Source organism: Pongo abelii, chromosome 14 (assembly GCF_028885655.2).
Source record: "Pongo abelii isolate AG06213 chromosome 14, NHGRI_mPonAbe1-v2.0_pri, whole genome shotgun sequence".
NCBI classification, from domain to species: domain Eukaryota; kingdom Metazoa; phylum Chordata; class Mammalia; order Primates; family Hominidae; genus Pongo; species Pongo abelii.
Window position 1 is genome coordinate 80,504,699 of NC_071999.2, and position 21,510 is coordinate 80,526,208.

At 36.8% G+C, this 21,510-nt stretch overlaps 1 pseudogene; it reads left to right on the forward strand.

Moving 5' to 3' along the window:
* The window catches only part of LOC100446755 (serine/threonine-protein kinase RIO3-like), a 78,525-nt pseudogene extending 57,429 nt beyond the window's left edge, over positions 1-21,096 (forward strand).
* The last annotated feature ends 414 nt before the right edge of the window (positions 21,097-21,510 follow it).

Below are 21,510 nucleotides of genomic sequence, written 5' to 3' on the forward strand. Positions count from 1 at the left end.
TGCTTCTTGTTCCCAAGATATTATGTTCTGCTGGCCTAGAGGTCTTAGTTGCAGAGGGAGAAACACTGCCACCAGGAGACACAACAATCATTCCATTAAATTGGAAGTTAGGATTGCAACCTGGACATTTTGGACTCCTCCTACCTTTAAGTCAACAGGCTAAGAAGGGAGTTACAGTGTTGGCTGGAGTGATTGACCCAGACTATCAAGATGAAATCAGTCTAAGGTAACTTTAATTTCACAACAAAGGTAAGGAAGAGTATGCATAGAATACAGGAGATCCATTAGAGCATCTCTTAATATTACCATGCCCTGTGATTAAGGTCAATGGGAAACTATGACAGCTCAATCCAGGCAGGACTACAAATGACCCAGACCCTTCAGGAATAAAGGTTTGGGTTATGCCACCAGGGAAAACAACAAAAAAACAAAATACTACCTGCTGGGTTGCTTGCTGAAGGCAAAGGGAATACAGAATGAACAACAGAAGAATGTAGTCATCAATACCAGCTATGACCACGTGACCAGCTGCAGAAATGAGGACTGTAATTGTCATGAGTATTTCCTCCTTTTGTTATTAAAAACATGTTTGTGCATGTATATACTTATACTAAAAAAATCTTCATTTTATTTCCTTTCTCCTTTATCATGTGACATAAGATTTATTGAATTCACATCAGAATTTAAGTATTGTTAACTTTATGTAATAGTATTTGGGTTGTGGATTGGTGCATTTCCAGTTGTATGAAGGATAGTTGTATTGTGTTAAGCAAAATTATGACCTTATTATTGTCTTTATTTGAAGATTATGTATGATCTCAGCAGATGTGTATGGGTTCAAGTTGACAAGGGTTGGACTTGTGATGGTTAATACTGAGTGTAAACTTGATTGGACGGAAGGATACAAAGTATTGATCCTGGGTGTGTCTGTGAGGGTGTTGCCAAAGGAGAGTCAGTGGGCTAGGAAAGGCAGAGCCATACTTAATCTGGGTGGGCACAATCTAATCAGCTGCCAGTGCAGCTAGAATATAAGCAGACAGAAAAATGTGAAAAGAGAGACTGGCCTAGCCTCCCGGTCTACATCTTTCTCCCACGCTGGATGCTTCCTGCCCTCGAAAATTGGACTCCAATTTCTTCAGTTTGGGAAATCAGACTGGCTCTCCTTTATTCCCAGCCTGCAGATGGCCTACTGTGGGATCTTGTGATCATGTGAGTTAATACTTAATAAAGTCATATATATATCTATATATATAGGCAGCTGGTCATGTGGTCATAGCTGGTATTGATGACTACATTCTTCTATTGCCCATTCTGTATTTGCTTTGCCATCAGCAAGCAACCCAGCAGTGTTTCCTTTTTTTTTCCCCTGGTGGCATAACCCAAACCTTTATTCCTGAAGGGTCTGGGTCATTTGTAGTCCTGCCTGGATTGGGCTGCTGTAGTTTCCCATTGACCTTAATCACAGGGCATGGTAATACTAAGAGATGTCCTAATGGATCTCCTGTATTCTATACGTACTCTTCCTTACCTTTGTTGTGAAATTAAAGTCACCTTAGACTGATTTCATCTTGATAGTCTGGGTCAATCACCCCAACCAACACTGTAACTCCCTTCTTAGCCTGTTGACTTAAAGGTAGGAGGAGTCCAAAATGTCCAGGTGGCAATCTTAACTTCCAATTTAATGGAATAATTGTTGTGTCTCCTGGTGGCAGTGTTTCTCCCTCTGGAACTAAGACCTCTGGGCCAGCAGAACATGATGTCTTGGGAACAGGAAGCAAAATTTTTATATATATATAAAATCTATATTAATATACTTATGTATATTTATACATATTATATATACATATATAAAATTATCATATATAATATACATTATATTATATATAATTTTATTTATATATAATATATATAATTTATATATTATATATATAAATTATAATTATATAAATTATATATAAATTATATATATCATATATATATAAATTATATATATCATATATATAAATTATATATCATATATATATAAATTATATATATCATATATATATAAATTATATATATCATATATATATAAATTATATATATATATTCCATTGGTTCTGTCCCTCTAGAGAACACTGACTAATATGCTTATCAACAATAACATTGAATGTAAATAAACTAAACCCTCCAATCAAAGGACACAGACTGGCTGAATGGATTAAAAAACAAAAACCAAAGATCTGTTGCCTACAAGAAACACATTTCACCTATAAAGACACTTATAGCCTGAAAATAAAGGAATAGAAAAAGATATTACTGCAAATGAAAACCAAAAGACAAAGAAGGTCACTGTATAATGAAAAAGGGGTAAATTCAACAAGAGGATGTGACACTTGTAAATATATATGTATCCAATACTGGAGGACTCAGATTTACAAAGCAAATATTATTAGAGCTAAAGAGAGAGATGGCCCCAATATAATAATAACTAGAGGCTACAACACCCCACTTTCAGCATTGGACAGATATTCCAGTCAGAAAATCAACAAAAAAGATTGGACTTAATCTGCACTATAGACCAAATGGACCTACTAGATATTTACAGAATATTTCATCCAATGACTGCAGAATTAAATTCTTTTCCTCAACATATGGATCATTCTCAAGGATAGATCATATTATAGGTCACAAAACAAGTCTTAAAACATTCAAAAAACTAAAATAATATCAAGTATATTAGCTGACCACACTGGAAGAAAACTATAAATCAATAAAAAGAAGAATTTTAGAACCTTTATAAATACATGCAAATTAAATGATATGCTTCTGAATGACCAGTAGGTCAATTAAGAAATTAAGAAAATCAAAAATTTTCTCAAAACAAATGACAATGGAAACACAACATACCAAAATCTTTGGGATACAGCAAGAGCAGTGTTAAGAGGAAAATTTATACCTATAAGTGCCTACATCAAAAAAGAAGAAAATCTTCAACTAAATAACCTAACGATTAATCTTAAAGACCTGGGAAACCAAGAACAAACCAAATTCAAAATTAGAAGAAAAGAAATAATTAAAATTAGAGCAGAAATAAATGAATTTGAAATGAAAAAAATACAAAAAGATAATAAACAAAAAGTTTTTTTGAGTTAAACAAAATTGACGAACTTTTAGCCAGACTAAGAAAAAAAGAGAAAAGTTCAAAATAAATAAAATTAGAGATGAAACAGGATGAATTACAAATCACAATGCAGAATTAAAAGGATCATTAATGGCTATTATGAGCAACTGTGTGCCAATAGATGAGAAAATCTAGAAAAACTTGACAAATTACTAGACCCATACAGCTACCAACATTGAACTGGGAAGAAATTCAAAACCCAAACAGACTAATAGCATATAACAAGATCAACATCATAATAAAAAGCTTCCAGCAAAAAAAAAAAGTCCAGGACCCAGTGGCTTCGCTGCTGAATTCTAGCAAACATTTAAAGAAGAACTAACCCCAATCCTACTAAAACCTTCCAAAAAATAGAGAAGGAAGAAATACTTCCAAACTCATTCAATGAGGCTAGTATTACTACAATACCAATATGAAACAAAGACACACCAAAAAAAGAAACTACAGGCCAATATCCCTGATGAATATTGATGCAAAAATCCTAAACAAAATACTAGCAAATCAAATTCAACAACGAAAACATTAAAAAATCACTCTTCATAACCAAGTGGGATTTATCCTAGGGATGCAAGGATGGTTCAACATATGCAAATCAATCAATGTGCCACATTGTATGAACAGAATGGATAAAAACTATATTATCATTTCATTTGATGCTGAAAAAGCATTTGATAAGCATCTCTTCATAATAAAAACTCTCAAAAAACTGTTATAGCAACATAACTCAACATAATAAAAGCCATATATGAGAGACCCACAGATAGTATCATACCGAACGGGGAAAAACTGAAAGCTTTTCCCCTAAGATCTGGAAAATACTAATGATGCCCACTTTCACGACCATTATTCAACATAGTACTGGAAGTCCTAGCTAAAGCAATCAGATAAGAGAAAGAAATAAAGGGCATCCAAATTAGAAAGGAAGAAGTCAAATTATCCTTGTTTGTAGATGATATCATCTTATATTTCAGAAAACCTAAAGACTCCATCAAAAGCTATTAGAACTGATAAATTCAGTATAGTTTCAGGATACAAAATTAACATAAAAATATCAGTAGCATTTCTATATGCCAACAGCAAACAATCTGAAAAAGAAATCAAGAAAGTAATCTCATTTACAATAGCTACAAACAAAACTAAGTACCTAGTGATATGGTTTGGCTCTGTGTTCCCACCCAAATCACATCCTGTAGCTCCCATAATTCTCACATGTTATGGGAGGGACCCAGTGGGAGATGACTGACTCATGGGGCAGGTCTTTTGGGTACTGTTCTCATGATAGTGAATGGGTCTCATGAGATCTCAATAACAGGAGTTTCTCTGCACAAACTCTCTCTTTGCCTGCTGCCATCCATGTAAGATGTGACTTGCTCCTCCTTGCCTTCTGCCATGATTGTGAGGCCTCTCCAGCCACGTGGAACTGTGAGTCCAATTAAGCCTCTTTTTTGCAAATTGCCCAGTCTCAGGTATGTCTTCATCAGGAGTATGAAAATGGACTAATACCATAAATTGGTACTGGTAGAGTGGGGTGCTGCGAAAAGATACCCAAAAATGTGGAAGTGACGTTGAAACTGGGTTACAGGCAGTGGTTGGAATAGTTTAGAGGGCTCAGAAGAAGACAGGAAAATGTGGGAAAGTTTGGAACTTCCTAGAGACTTGTTGAATGGCTTTGCCCAAAATGCTGATAGCAATATGGATAATAAAGTCCAGGCTGAGGTGATTTCAGATGGAAATGAGGAACGTGTTGGGAACTGGAGCAAATGTGACTCATTATGTTTTAGCAAAGAGACTGGCAGCATTTTGCCCCTGCTGTAGAAATTTGTGAAACTTTGAACTTGAGAGAGATGATTTAGGGTGTCTAGCAGGAGGATAAATTTCTGAGTAGCAAAGCACTCAAGAGGGGACTTGGGTGCTGTGCTGTTAAATTTATTCAGTCATATAAGGGACGCAGAGCATAAAAGCTCAGAAAATTTGCAACCTGACAATGTGATAGAAAAGAAAAATCCATTTTTCTGAGGAGAAATTCAAGCCAGCTGCAGAAATTTGCATAAGTAATGAGGAGCTGAAAGTTAATCCCCAAGAAAATGGGGAAAATGTCTCCAGGGCATGTCAGGGGTCTTCACTGCATCACTCCCATCACAGGGGGGAGGCCTAGGAGAAAATGGTTTTGTGGTCTGGGCACAGGGTCCCCATGCTGTTTTCAGCCTAGGGACTTGGTGCCCTGCATCCCAGCCACTCCAGCCATGGCTGAAAGAGGCCAACCTAGAGATTGGGCTCAGCTTCAGAGGGTGGAAGCCCCAAGCCTTGGCAGTTTCCATGTGGTGTTGAACCTGTGAGTGCACAGAAGTCAAGAATTGGGGTTTGGGAACCTCCACCTAGATTTAAGAAGATGTGTGGAAATGCCTGGATGTCCAGACAGAAGTTTGCTGCAGGGGCAGGGTGCTCATGGAGAACCTCTGCCAGGGCAGTGCAGAAAGCAAATGTGGGGTCAGAGACCCCACACAGAGTCCCTACTGGGGAACCACCTAGTGGAGCCGTGAGAAGAGACCCACTGTCTTCCAGACCCTAGAGTGGTAGATCCACCAACAGCTTGCACTGTGCCCCTGGAAAAGCTGCAGACACTCAATGCCAGCCCGTGAAAGCAGCCCGGAGGGAGGCTATACCCTGCAAAGCCACAAGGGCAGAGCTGCCCAAGACCATAGGAACCCATCTTTTGCATCAACCAGTTTCTCCCATTTGGAATAGCTGTATTTACCTAATGCCTGTACCCTCATTGTATCCAGGAAGTAAGTAATTTGCTATTGATTTTACAGGCTCATAAGCAGAAAGGACTTGCCTTTTCTCAGATAAGACTTTGGACTTTGGACTTTTGAGTTAATGCTGAAACGAGTTGACACTTTGGGGGACTGTTGGGAAGACATGGTTGATTTTTAAATGTGGAGAAATGAGATTTAGGAGGGGCCAAGGGCAGAATGGTATGGTTTGGTTCTGTGCCCCTACCCACATCTCATCTCATAGCTCCCATAATTCCCACATGTTGCTGGAGACACCTGGTGGGAGATGATTGAGTCATGGGGCAGGTCTTTCTGGTGCTGTTCTCATGATAGTGAATGGGTCTCATGAGATCTGATGGTTTTAAAAACAGGATTTTCTCTGCACAAGCTCTCTCTTTGTCTGCTGCCATCCATGTAAGATGTGACTTGCTCCTCCTTGCCGTCCACCATAATTGTGAGGCCTCCCCAGCCATGTGGAATTGTGAGTCCAATTAAACCTCTTTCTTTGTAAATTGCCCAGTCTTGGGTATGCCTTTATCAGCAGTGTGAAAATGGACTAATGCACCTAGGAAATAACCAAAGAAGTGGAAGATCTCTACAATCATACTATAGAACATTGATGCAAGAAATTGAAATGAACACACAAAAAATGGAAAGCTAGTCCATGTTAATGGATTGGAGGAATCAATATTGTGAAAATGTCCATACTTTCCAACACAGCCTACAGATTTAATGCAATTCCTATCAAAATACCAAGGACATTCTTTACAGAAATAGAAAGAAAAATCCCAGAATTTATATGGAACCAAAATGTCCCGGAACAGTCAAAGCTATCCAAAGCACAAAGAACACAACAGGAGGAATCACACTATCTGCTGTCAAATTAAACCACAGAGAAATAGTAACCAAAATGGCATGGTACTGGCATAAAAACAGACACAAAGACAAGTGGAATAAAATAGAGAACCCGGAAATAAATACATACATCTACAGTAAACTCATTTTCAACAAAGATTTCAAAAACATACATTGGAGAAAGGGCAGGTTCTTCAATAAATGGTCCTGGGAAATCTGGATATCCATGCGCAAAAGAATGAAACTTGACCACTATCTCTCATTTTACACAAAAATCAAATAAAAATGTATTAAAGATTGAAATTTAAGACCTCAAACTAGAAATCATTAAAAGAAAACACTGGGGAAACTCTAGGACGTTGGATTGGATAAAGATTTCTTGAGCACTATACCCCACAGGCACAGGTAACCAAAGAAAACATGGACAAATAGGATCACATCAAGTTTAAAACGTTCTGCACAATAACGGAAACAATCAACAAAGTGAAGAGAACCCAGAGAATGGGCAAAAATATTTTCAAATTACTCATTGTTGAAGGATTAATAACCAGAATATGTAAGGAGCTCAAACAACTCTATAGGAAAAATCTAATAATTCAATTAAAAATGGGCAAAAGATCTGAATAGACATTTCTCAAAAGAAGACATACAAACAGCAAACAGGTATATGAAAAGATGTTCAACATCATTGATCATCAGAGAAATGCAAATCAAAGCTACAACGAGTATCATCTCACCCCAGTTAAAATGGCTTTTATCCAAAAGTCAAGCAATAACAAATGCTGATGAGGATGTCAAGTAAATGGGACCCTCATACACTGTTGGTGGGAATATAAATTAGTACAACCATTATGGAGAACAGTTTGGAGGTTCTACAAAAAATAAAACAATAGAGCTACCAAACAATCTAGAAATTCCACTCCTAGGTATATACCTATAAGAAAATATCAGTACATCTACACTCCCATGTTTATTGCAGCATTATTCACAATAGCCAAGATTTGGAAGCAACCTAAGTATCCATCAACAGATGAATAAAGAAAATGTGGTACATATACACAATGGAGTAATGTTCAGTCATAAAAAGAATGAAATCCTGTCACTTGCAACAACATGAATGGAACTGAAAGTCATTATGTTAAATGAAATAAGCCAGGCACAAAAAGAGAAACATCACATGTTCTTAATTATCTATGAGAACTAAAAATTAAAACAACTGAACTCATGGACATAGAGAGTAGAAGGATGATTACCAGAGGCTGAGAAGGGTAGTGGGGTGGTGGGGATTGTGGAGGAAAGAGAAATGGTTAATGGGTACAAAAAAATAGAATATATAAGACCTAGAATTTGCTAGCACAACAGGGTGAATATAGTAAAAAATAATTTAATTGTCTATTTTAAAATAACTTTAAGGAGCATAATTGGATTGTTCAAAACACAAAAGAAAAAGGCTTGAGTTGATGGATACCCTATTTACCCTGATGTGATTATTACATATTGCATGCCTATATCAAAATATCTCATGTAAGCCATAAACATATACACCCACTATGCACCCACAAAATTAAAAATTAAAAATATAGATAAAATTTTGCATTTAGGTGATATTTTAAATACTGTATAAATTTTGATGGAGGAAAGCATTATAATAAAATATTTTTATTAAATAAGAAAAGCTCTATGGCAAAAATATATTTGGAATTGTTCATGGTACACACAGAATTCAAAATTGCATCCAATGTTTTGGTATTCTGCCAATTAAAAGAGAAGTTGTAGTTACCCAAATTTACGAGTATTTTTACATATACATAGAATTACTGAGCAACACAATTTTTGTTACTAGACTTATCTTGAATATAAAATAAATATTTCATTATGGCATTATGCACTTTATTTTCTGCCAATGTCAATTAAACTTTAGTGTATTTGAGAATCTAGAGAATTACTTTTTAAATTGTCTTAAAATGGTATTGAACATTTTGCAAATGAGCCCTCTAAATTTCAGCAGCATTTTATTCAAAATTATTTGAAATTTTCAATCAAAATATTCCATGAATGAAGTACCAAAATACTTCAGCTTTTAAAGCTTTCATTGGATTGCTATTATTGAAAACAAATCTTGGGAATAGGAAGACAGTAAAACGTTTTTCTTAATAACAAGGGAGCAATTGAATAAATTGAATAATAGCTCAAATGGTATACAATATTAAATTTTGAAAATCTATAATTTTGCTTCAGAATGATGCTTTCCAAACTATCTGTAATAAAGAACCAGTTTTGTTTGTTTAAATTTCAATCCTCCACAAAATGATACTTTTGGAAAATACAATAAAAGTAAGAGAAATTAAGTAGACAAAAATAACATACAAACTTCAAGCCTACTTTTTAAATCATTAGTTTAAGTGCATATAAAAGTGACTTTGACTATATATAATTAGAATGACCATATAGAAAAATAAAAGAATTACAAAACTTCTACAAGTTGTTCATTGAAGTACGCATACACGCAAGTAATACATTGGAATACTGTAAGACTAATGAAGTTTTGTCATTCTGCAATCATAACTAAAGAAAAAAATCATGATTGAAATATGGTTCCCCATATGAAACATATGAAACACCTTATGGACAGACACTTTTCATGAACAGCATATTTATCAATATTTATGTTTAAGGTAACAATTGAGCTTGGTTCTTACTAATTTATCTAATCTAAATTAGATTGACAGTAATACTTCTTGCAAGAGATTATATAGATCTAAACTGTTTATTTTTTTAATAAGCATAAAACCACAGGAAAAAAAAACACAGTATAACAAATATGTTGAAGGGAATGGAAGAAGATTTTTTTTTTCTTTTTTTTTTCAGGACAGAGTCTTGTTCTCGTGAAGTGGCACAATCTTGGCTCACTGCACCAGGCTTAGGCGATTCTCTTGCCTCAGCCTTCCAACTAGCTGGGATTACAGTCATGCACCGCCATACCCAGCTAATTTTTGTATTTTTAGTAGAGACGGGGTTTTGCCATGTTGGCCAAGCTGGTCTCAATCTCCTGACTTCAAGTGATCTGCCCACCCCAGACTCCCAAAATGCTAGGACTACAGGAATGAACCCTGCACTTGGCTAGATTTTTTAAAAAATTTTTTAAATGAGCTCAAATTATTAATTTTTTATTTTTATCTAAAATCAAACAAGTGATAACTGCAGTTTCAAAATTTACACTTAGTCTTTCATAGGTAACCAGTTCTGATAATTTATCCCATAAGCTGATAGTCAAATTTGTTATTTAACTTTATGAGGGGAATGAATTGCCTGTGTTGGATCTTTTTGTGATGGAAAATAAAATTAAAAGTATTTTACAATATTCATGAGAGATTTGGTGGTACAATTTTTTGGACATTCAGTATCTAGATCATCACCTACTTTATTGATTTGTTATCTAATTATGAAATATGCTGTAATAATCTAAAGAAGCTTTTTCTTTCAAGCTTCTAACTTTAATTTTTGCTCTTCAGTCTTATCTGCCACTGAAAAACCTGTTACATTCCTTCATTGTACGCATGTGTGATGGTCGATATTGAGTGTCAACTTGATTGGATTGAAGGGTGCAAAGTACTGTTCCTGGGTGTGTCTGTGAGGCTTTTACCAAAGGAGATTAATATTTTAGTCAGTAGACTGGGAAAGGCAGACCCACCCTTAAACTGGGTGGGCACAATCTAATCAGCTGCCAGGGTGGCCAGAATAAAAGCAGGCAGAAAAACGTGGAAAGACTAGACTGGTTTAATTGTCTGGCCTCTATCTTTCTCCTGTGCTGGATGCTTCCTGCCCTAGAACACTGGACTCCAAGTTTTTCAGCTTTGGGACAGAGTTGGACTGGCTTCATTGCTCCTTGCTCCTCAGCTTGCAGACAGCCTATTGAAGAACCTCACCTTGTGATCCTGTGAGTCAACACTCCTTAAAAACTCCCCTTTATATATATGTCTATCTTATTAGTTCTGCCCCTCTAGAGAACCCTGACTGATACACCATGCAGTAAGATCATTAATAATTCTCAAAATATCAGGCAAACAAGCAAGTCTAGTCTACAATTTATATGTTTAAAAACCCAGAACCACATTATTTTCTTATCTTGGAGAAATACATTATTGACAGAATTTTAACCCTTGATAATAATCACATCTGAGCCTATAATAACAATTGTACATGACCAGTCTTCATAGGATCACATAATAGAGAATATTTTTGAATTTAACATCGGAATAAAACTAGTATTGGTCTTCTTTTCTCTGAAATCATGTCCAACACTACCATAACCATTTGGTCTACTACTTCTGCCATATTCAAAGAAGGCAGGTCTTTTCACCTGTAAGAGCAAAGCTTATTATACTATCAGTAATTAGGGTCGAAATAAGTAATACATGCTAGTAACCAAAAGCAATTCAGATGAACTATATAAGTGTAGTTTGTCTTGAAATCCAATGGACACCTGAGGACTAAAAGAAACTTAAATGAAACAAACTCCAGAAAGTGACAAGCCCTCAAAAGAGAAGAAAAAACTGAGCATGGTGGCTCATGCCTGTAATCTTAGCAGTTTGGGAGGCCAAGTCAGGTGGATCACCTGAGGTCAGGAGTCCAAGACCAGCCTAGCCAACATGGCAAAACTCTGTCTCTACTAAAAATTCAAAAATTAGACGGGCATGGTGGTGTGTACCTGTAATCCCATCTACCTGGGAGGCTGAGGCAGGAGAATCTCTTGAACCCGAGGGCAGAAGTTGCAGTGAGCCGAGATTGCACCACTGCACTCCAGCCTGGGCAACAGAACAAGACTCCATCTCAAAAAAAATAAAAAATAAAAAAAGAGGAAAGATCCACAGTTCCTGTATGCCTGACTGAAATAGAGAGTGAGGGGAGCAATGGGCCACTGAAAAAGGTAATGAGTACCCAGTCTAACTTTCAGCAAGCCTTCTAGGGCTGTGTGTGAATGATGATGGGAGGCCCAAGATAGAAAGGAAGACTACACCACCCTCTAGTTCTTTCCCTTACATCTTAGGGAGACCTCAAATTGTAGCAGGGAGAAATTACACCCCTAGGCTTAACTCCAGGCATTCACCTCACTAAAACTGAGAGAGGAGCAGAAGAGTGGAGAGAGACCTCTCAGGTAATTCTTTCTTCACAGAGCATCTACGGGCTGCATCCCCTCTCCAGAGGCCAAGAGTGGTACAGCAGGAATGAAAAGGATCACCCAAGGCACAGAAAGCAGAGGGCAAAACTGGAAAGCAAAGAGAACTCCCTCACCACTCAAAATTCTGGCAACCAGAATATAAAGTGGGAAGAGCTTGCTCAGAGGTCAGAAGGCAAGTGGCTCACCTGTGAAATGCAACAGACATCCTGAGATTCACCAGCGCCAGGACCCCAGGCCTTGCTGATGGGAAAGGCTCAACGTATTTTAGATCCCACAGTGCATTACTATCAGTGTTTTATAGACACAACAACCATTTAGATTGACCCACACGTTTACTCTTTCTGTTGCCTTTCATTTCTCTTTAAATCTTTGAGTTTCCTTTTGGAATCATTTTCCTTTACTTGAAAAACACTCTTTAGTACTTCCCTTAGAATAGGTCAGCTATTAGCAAAATATCTTCACTATGTCTCCATTTTTAGAGAATATTTTTGCTGGGTAAAGAGATTTATTATGTAAATGAAACTAAGAGTTTAAATGCTCTTTAAAAGGCTTATTGCTTGACATTCCAGCGAATTTCCCTTTTCATAATTAGGTCATAGCTAGTTTGGACACTGTCTTACAGAGAAGCATATAGCAGACATAACTTGAAGATCTTTGCAAGATACCAGGCTTCATGGGGTCCAAAAATTTTACTAATATTGGAAGGATTTGGGGGTACTGAGCCCATCAACATTCAGACTATATTAATCAACCCTTTACCCAAACTAGTAAAATACCCTTTCTAACCACAACCAAAGTAGGGACTGAGTCCCATAATATAATCACCAATAGAAATAGGATTTATTATGTCTTGCACTATCCCATGCGATACTCTTAACCTTCCTTGAATGAGAGTTCAAAATTGTAGGGTCATGACTAGAATGATTATACCTTGCTCACTTTCCAGGATGGCCTGATCCTCTCGATACAATTCTATCTACTAGTCGTGACCCTAAACTAGTCAGAGAGTCATCATCTTTGCAGTGGCCCCTTCTGGTACCTAAAATATCCCCACATTGTTAACCCTAACTTCTAATCATAAAAAAAAAATAGACTCTGACTGGAAGAACAAAGTGCTTCTGTAAAAATCATTATGGTGCTGTCCATAGAGGTCAGGCATGTAAAAGGGTAAGGAATAAATATTGGAGCTATTTTTTTCTGTACAGTTCACTTTTACTCCTCAGAGCCACTTCAACTGCTTTATAGGAGTTGTTCAACTCCAGAGAATCTGCCCTTCCCAAAACAGATAACTGGCACACCTGCCATGTTAAATGATTCCTACACTACTAGATAGTCTGCGCCCTCTTAAGCACCATTTTTTATGGAACCCATCCTTTCCTTGTTTCTCACAAATAAACCAGTTGCATCTATCAGGTAATTATTACTGGCTTTTCTTTACATCCCATGGGAAACAGGTCTCCTTACAGCATGTGCCTGGGAACTTACAAAATGAAGCCACACAGGCTACTCTGAAGAATCACTAATTTACTTTTGTATATGCATTATTCATGTAATAATTCCTATAATGGGGCATATACAATTGGAAAAGGTAGTGAGAAATTTATATAATTGGAAAGGTAGTAGGAAATTAAATCTTACCTGATGTTATAAATGATATTTTCATAGCTCTGAAACCTCATCGGACCAATCTAAACTCTTCAGTTCAAGAAGTAATTATCAAAGTCATAGTTTTAGATTTTCTCTCAGTTTATCAATGTGTATCTGTGTCATTGCTAACACTTCAGGTGTACTTGCAGAAACACCACTGGTCAAATAGAACAATTCACCTCCAAGATGTTCACCTCACTCTTCAAGGTAGACCCCAATAGACCCTGTGATGTGTTTCCTTGGTCTGGATTCTAATCATTCTGCTCTCAAGTTTTTGTGAATGTTGCAGTTGCCAAGTGTGGACTCTCTGGAGTTAGAAATGTTTCTGCATAGTCACTATCTTATCACATAATCCAACTCATTTGATGAAAGGAGAAACAAGGAGACCCTAGTCTGACTCTAAACTGTTGTTTGTTGTTTCTGAGAAAACGTATTATCTAGAGATTCTAACAGTAGTGTAGATCTGGAATGAGAGTCTTCTCTGCCTGCCCTTCTGGTCTGGCCAGAGCTTGGCCATGAAAAGAGGTTCAGGAGGATGAATAGGAACAATCACCCCCACCAGGTACGTAAGAATGAGAACAATCGCTTTATAATTATAACTGCAGAATGCCATATGGCTTGCATAATACTTCTTAGCTCATAATATCATCTAGTTGGCATTGACCCTTGCCTTAAGAAAAAAATCAGTTCATCCAAATGTTCATTCTGCTTCTGATATCATATCCTAGGAACTTCTTAGGGCAATCCATAAACAATAAAAACTCATTCTTTCTTGGTTAATTAATTTGCAAGTAATTTTTCAGAACTTCTTTGTAATTGTTCTTCCTTGCTGTAGTATGCCAGTAAAATTCTGGTTATATCATAGCAGGTTTCTTTATTTAAGAGGCTTTCCACATGTAGACTAGAATACAGACATATAAAAACATCACATAAATACAATAATTTACCTAATTAGGTTATAGGTTAACACAAATATGAATGGCTTAAGAACAAAACAAATACTCAAGCAGACCCTGAGAAGATAGAGCAGCAAATGGATCTTCTCATCCTGAAGCATCAAAATGCTGTATTACTTGTTAGTTCTATAGCACTCTTCCTCCAAAGAACTCAAGAAGCTTGGACATACCTTGAAAAAGGCTTTTAAAGACATTCTAACACTTATTAGTAGTACTGAGTCACTGTCAGTATAAAAATTTAAAAGAACATCCCAGGACAAAATAATGATACTTGCTATAGACTAACACTGGAGAAACAAACTTGGATTGAGGACAGCTCTGGTCATCTGTAACGATGCCACACAAGGCAAATTGCTTAAACATTCAGACCTCAATTTTCTCCTATATAAAATGGAATCACAATATCTGCCATACTTCACTGAAAATGTTACTGAAAGAGTAAAGTTAAATAATGAATATAAAAATAATTGTAAGACTGCAAAATATGACACAAAGTCAAGCAATTGTGTGTGTGTGTATATGTTTTAGGTTTTATATAGCTTTTTATTCATGGACTTATATTCTTCCCACATCTACCCACTCTGCTATCCCCATGCCCACCATCCCAATGTTTCATACCCCAAATCAAACTATTATATCTTCCAGGAAGTTGAATCTATACATTGTGAATTGAAAATCTCATTCAATGTATTTACTTGAATTTGAACCAACGATAGGAAGTAGGGTGGAGGAATTGGGGTGCAGCTTAGCAAATCAACTTCAATAAATGCCAACACAGAGGAATCAACTTCTTCAAATGCTTCGGGTAGCTGTATGAATCCACAACAATTCACTTAAAATGTAATTTTGCACGTGATTAATCTATCATCTGGTCTGATTGCCTCTGGTACATTTTTATAATTATAAATTGAATGGAGAATAAAGATAATTCAAATAATCTTATTGGCTAAAGCACAAGGCATTAATTCAGTTTATAATAGCAATAATGACCTCAGCCCAGGACATTTCCAGGCAATTAATGGCTGGCTAGAGTTAATGGCCCAAGTTTCAGCCAAGGACCATCTATCTACTCCTCCTAGCTGGTCATCAATCCTCAGAAAATGCCCAATCTTCAGATCCATTCAGAGTTTGACTCCATCCCAACTTTATATTTTCAAATAAGTTTGTGCTTTACTCTTTTTCCTCAAATTCTATGTCACTTGTAAACTGGGTAAAAATAATTGACATTGTTTTTGAATAATAAATCAATTCATGGAACATAAGAACAACTAAATGACACATAGACATTATACATTAAATTGTACTGTAACATTGAAAACATAGTACAGACCCAAAACACAGGGCATTGATTTTTCTAACTCCAACTTTCTCAAAATCAGTCCTGCTAAGGAAAACCTGGGTTGTGAGCCCCGATTTTTCATGTTCTTAGTTTATTTCTCCCAGAGAAAAAAAGTCAGATTTAACCTGTAATGTTCACATTTCTGCTTTCTACCTATCAAGCTATCCTGTTTGATTTTAAATTCTTTTCCAGAAGAAGTGGGAGACATAGCAGAGAGAAGCATGACTTAATATGCAAGCCCAAGCGATACCACATGATAACGTCATCAGTCATTTCAAGCTTCTCTAGAGTATTTACCTATTTTTTATTCCCCTATCTCACAGGAGGCAGATGAAACAGATGAGCTGGATTACCAGCATGGCGCACACAAGCTCTTTGTGAGCTGTTCAAGCAGAGAGAGGGATTTGGCCAACCAGCCCCCATCTCTACAGGAGGCCACCAGGATGCTGCTCTCACCTCTCACCAGGAACCAGAGACTACAGAAAAAGCAATGCAATGTCTCATTGAGTTTGCCTCCCATCAGCTCCCCCTCCCTTTTTTTCTTTCTGATTCCTTTGTTGTTTTAATCCATCATGAGAAAGCCAGAAGTCATGAAATGACAGTATGTAAAGTGACCTTTACAATCAGGGTCACTGGCCTGGAAGTCATGGACTCAGAACACCTGTGGCTGTTAAACAAGAAGATGCCTTCATTCAGAGATCACATTTGTCCAAAGCCTACTCTATTCATTATCTATTTTTAAAAGGCAACCCTTTTAGAAATACGTATACAACATTCAAGTAGGCAATTCATTATCATTATTACTTACATTAACAACTAATGTCCAAAACAGGCCTCTTGCAGGCTGTGCAGTCATTGCCTGTAAAAGGAAACAGAATGTCCCTCAGTAGCTGAATTAATGTCTCCCAGAGGGGATTTCTCAACAGGAAATGGGAGATGTGTTGCCAAAGAATAAAGTCTGGTCATGAAAAATGATTGATGATGAGAATAGTCAAAACAATGTTAATAAATGACAAATAACAATACACTCATAAAGTAAAGAGAAAGGTTGCATTCCCATCTTTTCTTACTTACTGGGAAGATGAGTGTCTGTCATTAAAACCATTATTCCTGCTGTCAAAATGCAGACATGGAATAATTCAAAAACTGTCACAAAGAACTTTACGTATTGATGGTTTGATGTATGGTGGAGTCAGAAATAAAGAAATAAAAGTCCAGAAAATAGGATTCTCCCTATGTCTCAATCTACCTTCACCCAGAGGCTACATGCAGGTATGAGACAATAGAGATACTGAGGATTGTTAAGCAGGAGTAGCAAAATGTTAAAAGATGATCTGTCAAATTTTGCTAAGGTAGATTTGATATGCTGGAATAGCATATTAATTTTCTCAATATCATACAAATCAATACTAAATTTGGAGGAAAATTAGTAAGATCTATATAATACAAATAATGTTTGAATTTAAGAAAAAAGTAATAATTTTGTTTTACTGATTTACAGAAAGCAGCTGATGATCAGTGTCAATTGTCCCAGTTTAATTTCTTGAAGCAGACAAGTTGATATATATTCTATAGATAAAGATGTAACTAGATAATTGGTTTAGGACCAGATTTTCTCTGCTGGAATTCAGAAGGTTCAGGAATCTTCAGCCCTGTTTTGCAGAGCTAGAAAATGAATTCATGTCTGTCTTAACACAAATCCTATGTGCTTTCTGTCTCACTGTGCCTCACATGCTAAAATCTCCTCCTATGATTCCATACAATATGCTATTTCACCTAGAGGGATTTTACAAATCATTTAAATGCAAACAGGGAGAATTCACCATTACTCCACTATCATGGATTGTGTGTTTATGTACCCCGCTGCTAAATTCATATGTTGAAACCCTAACCCCCAACAGAATGGTATTAGGAGGTGAGCCCTTTGGGAGGTAACTAGGTCATGAGGGTGGAACCCCTATGATGGAATTAGTGTTCTTATAAAAAGGCAAATAGAGTTAGCTCAATCAATTTCTACTATGTGAAACTACAATGAAAAACTGGCAGTCTACATCCCAGAAGAAGGCCCACACCAGAACCGAACATGCTGGCACCCTGATCTTGGACTTCCAGCCACCAGGCCTGTGAGAAATACATTTCTGCTGTTTATAAGTGACCCGGTTTATCATACTGTGTTACAGCGTCCCGAACTAAAATACTAATTATTTAACTTGTTTAACTATAAAACAAGACATGGTACATGCCCCCAAAAACCTCTGATTTGCATCTAACTAGAGGTTAGAATTTAGAAAATCTTATTATCTAAGGAAGGCTGCATCTTCAATCAGAGGGTGAAAATGGGGTGACATCAATATCCATAATGTAAAGCATGTCTTAAAACAGTCCCCAAAGAACACTTAAATGTTGATAATGAAGATCAAGAGCTGCAAGTAGCATACAGTTGTATGACTGTTATTCAAACTAGGCATGTAAGAAAAAACATGTGGTTAAACATTATTCCCAGTTGAGTCTAGGGGAAAAAAACACACTAAAGGTACATATATACCTTTCTGGTTACCAAGTGGATGGTCTCTCTCCTCTTACCTCCTTGGATTAAAGGGTCTCTGAGATGTATTTAGCTTATGAACCCCTATATGTAATTTCCATTTAGATTACACAGTGAACATTAATTACAGGTATACCTCCACTGTTTTCTACTTCACTTTATTGTGCTTCACAGACACTGTGGCAACCCTGAACTGAGCAAGTCTATCAGCCCCATGTTTCCAATGTCATGTGCACACTTGTGTCAAATTTTGGTAATTCTTGCAATATTTTAAACTTTTAAAATTAATATTATATCTATTATGGTGACCTGTGGTAAGTGATCTTTGATGTTACTATTACAATTGTTTTTGGGTATCAGGAACCCCACCCATATAAGATGGCAAAAACAGTAGGTAAATGTTGTGTGTGTTTTGACAGCTCCACTAACTGGCTGTTACCACCTCTCTTCTTCTTGCACCTTCCTGTTCCCTGAGACACAATATTGAAATGAGACAAATTAAAAACTCTACAATGGCGTATAAGTACTCAAGTAAAAGGAAGAGTGACTCATCTCTCACTTTAAATCAAACGTTAGAAATAATTAAGCTTAATGAGGAAGGCATATTGAAAGCCAAGATAGGGCAAAAGCTAGATTTTTTTCACCAAACGGTTCGCCAAGTTGTGAATATAAAAGAAAAGTTCTTGAAGAGAATTAAATGTGCTACTCCAGTGAACATACAAATGTTAAGAAAGCAAGACAGCTTTATTGCTGATATGAGAAAGTTTAGTTGTCTGGATAGAAGATCAAACTAGCACCAACATCCCCTTAAGCCAAAGCCTAACCCAGAGCAAGGCCCTAACTCTCTTCTATTCTTTGAAGGCTGAGAGAGGTGAGGAAGATGCAAAGGAGAAAAGCTTGAAGCTGGCGGAGGTTCATTCATGAAGCTTAGGGATAGAAACTATCTTTATCACATAAAAATGTGAGATGGATCTGTCACTTCAGTTCTGGTTACCTTGGCTCCACCTATCTTCTTGGTAGAGCCTGCTTCCTGTCTTACCACCTCTCTGCTCTGCTCTTGTTACTGAACTTCTTCCCCCCCAAAATCTGGCAGAAGTGACATTGCCTAAGCCCAAGCCAGCAGTGGCCTGGGGACCCAGTAAGTGTCCATGGGCTACCCTTCAAATGACAATATCTTGTTCTTTGGCTGATATAATGAGTGAACGGTTGGTCAAAGAACTGCAGTTAGGGGAAGAAACTGTCACTTTTCCTCAAGTAGCTGTTGCTAAAAGACCATTTATTATTGAAGAAAACATTGATACTTCCAGCGACCTAATGTTGGCTCAGATATTATGGATGGAATTTGGCAAAGAATATGATGCACAATTAGACATAAAGAAAAGAAAATTCAATAGAGATAGAAAAGTTTCCATGTCCTTTGAAAACTATTGAAAAGTGCATCCTGATGAAGACAGTGATAGCTCTGAAGATGAGGCTGACTGGCAGGATACTCATGATGATCTCTACTGACTAGCAAAACCAGTTCCCACTCCCAAAAAGGGTTTTATTGGAAAAGGAAAAGGCATTACCACCAAACGTCATGAAGTAGTATGTGGGAGAAATAATCCAGCAAGAATGGAAAATTTTGCACCTGCATTTCAGGTAGAAGACAGAATGGATCTAAAACTACCAAACAAAGTTTTTGATGCTTCAAAAACGCCATGCCTACTCAGAAGAACAGCAAAGTTCCTTCCTCCACAAGAAAAAGGAGCATTCTATGGAAGAAAATGCCATTGATCCTGAGACATGTTTTCTTATGTAAAAATGGTCAACTCTGGAATGTTTGAGACAATCACTGACTATTAGTACAGGAGAGAAATCTGTTGTCTTTCATGTATACAGAAAGAGCATGGAGGATGAAAAGAAATACAGTAAAGTTATACCTACAGAATGTGCCATCATGGTATTTACCACAACTCTTAATGAGTGGAAGATTCAGGACAAGTTAAAGATGATCTTAGGTTTAAAGATCACTTCAGTAAACTAAGTCCACATAAGATTATCCACATGTGGGCAGAAAGCGAAATCCACAATCTCACAAGAATGCAGAGAACTAGAATTCCTCGTCCAACAGTTATACAACTTGAGTGCAAGAAATACATTTTAGTTATGTCTTTTATTGGCCATGATTATGCTCCAGCCCCTAAATTAAAAGAAGTAAAGCTCAGTAGTGAAGGAATGAAAGAAACCTACTAACAAACTCGTCATTTGATGCAGCAGTTATGTAAGGGATGTACACTTTTTCATACCAGCCTCAGCAAATATAACATACTTTGGCATGCTGCGAAGGTCTGGTTGTTTGACATCAGTTAGTCAGAAGAACCAACTTGTCTTAATGGACTGGAATCATTGCTCCATGACTATAAAATGTCTCACACTTTTTCCAGAAAGGAGTAGTAAGGAAAGCCATTAATGAATGAGACCTCTTCAATGCTGTTTTAAACACCTCAGCAGATAATGAAGGGGATTTTTTTTAGCTAAGATAGAAGCTTTGGAGAAAATGAATGAAGATCACATTCAGAAGAATGGAAAGAAAGCTGCTTCATGCCCACCAGTATTGTATGGTGAATACCACCAATGTCCGCTGCTTTCAATGTAAACACAGAGGTGATTGCCAGTTGCCAATAGCAAACAAAGTTATGGTTGTACTTGCAGTACCAAAACATGAGAGGTATACAGTGGTGTTTCTCTGCTTTTCCCCCTCCTTGTAACCCACATGCCAAATGTGTGGAATTTTTAGCTCAGCATTGAGAAAATAAAATCTCACTACCTCTAAAAAAAAGTGCAAGGTGAAGCAGCAAGTGCTGATGTAGAAGCTATAGCAAATTATGCGGAAGATCTAAGATAACTGATGAATGTAGCTACACTAAAAAACAGATTTTCTATGTAGATGAAATAGCTATCTATTGAGGAAAAAATACCATCTGGGACTTTCATAGTTAAGAGAAGTCAATGTCTGTCTTCAAAGCTTTAAAGGACAGACTGACTTTTTTTATTAGAAGCCAATGCGGCT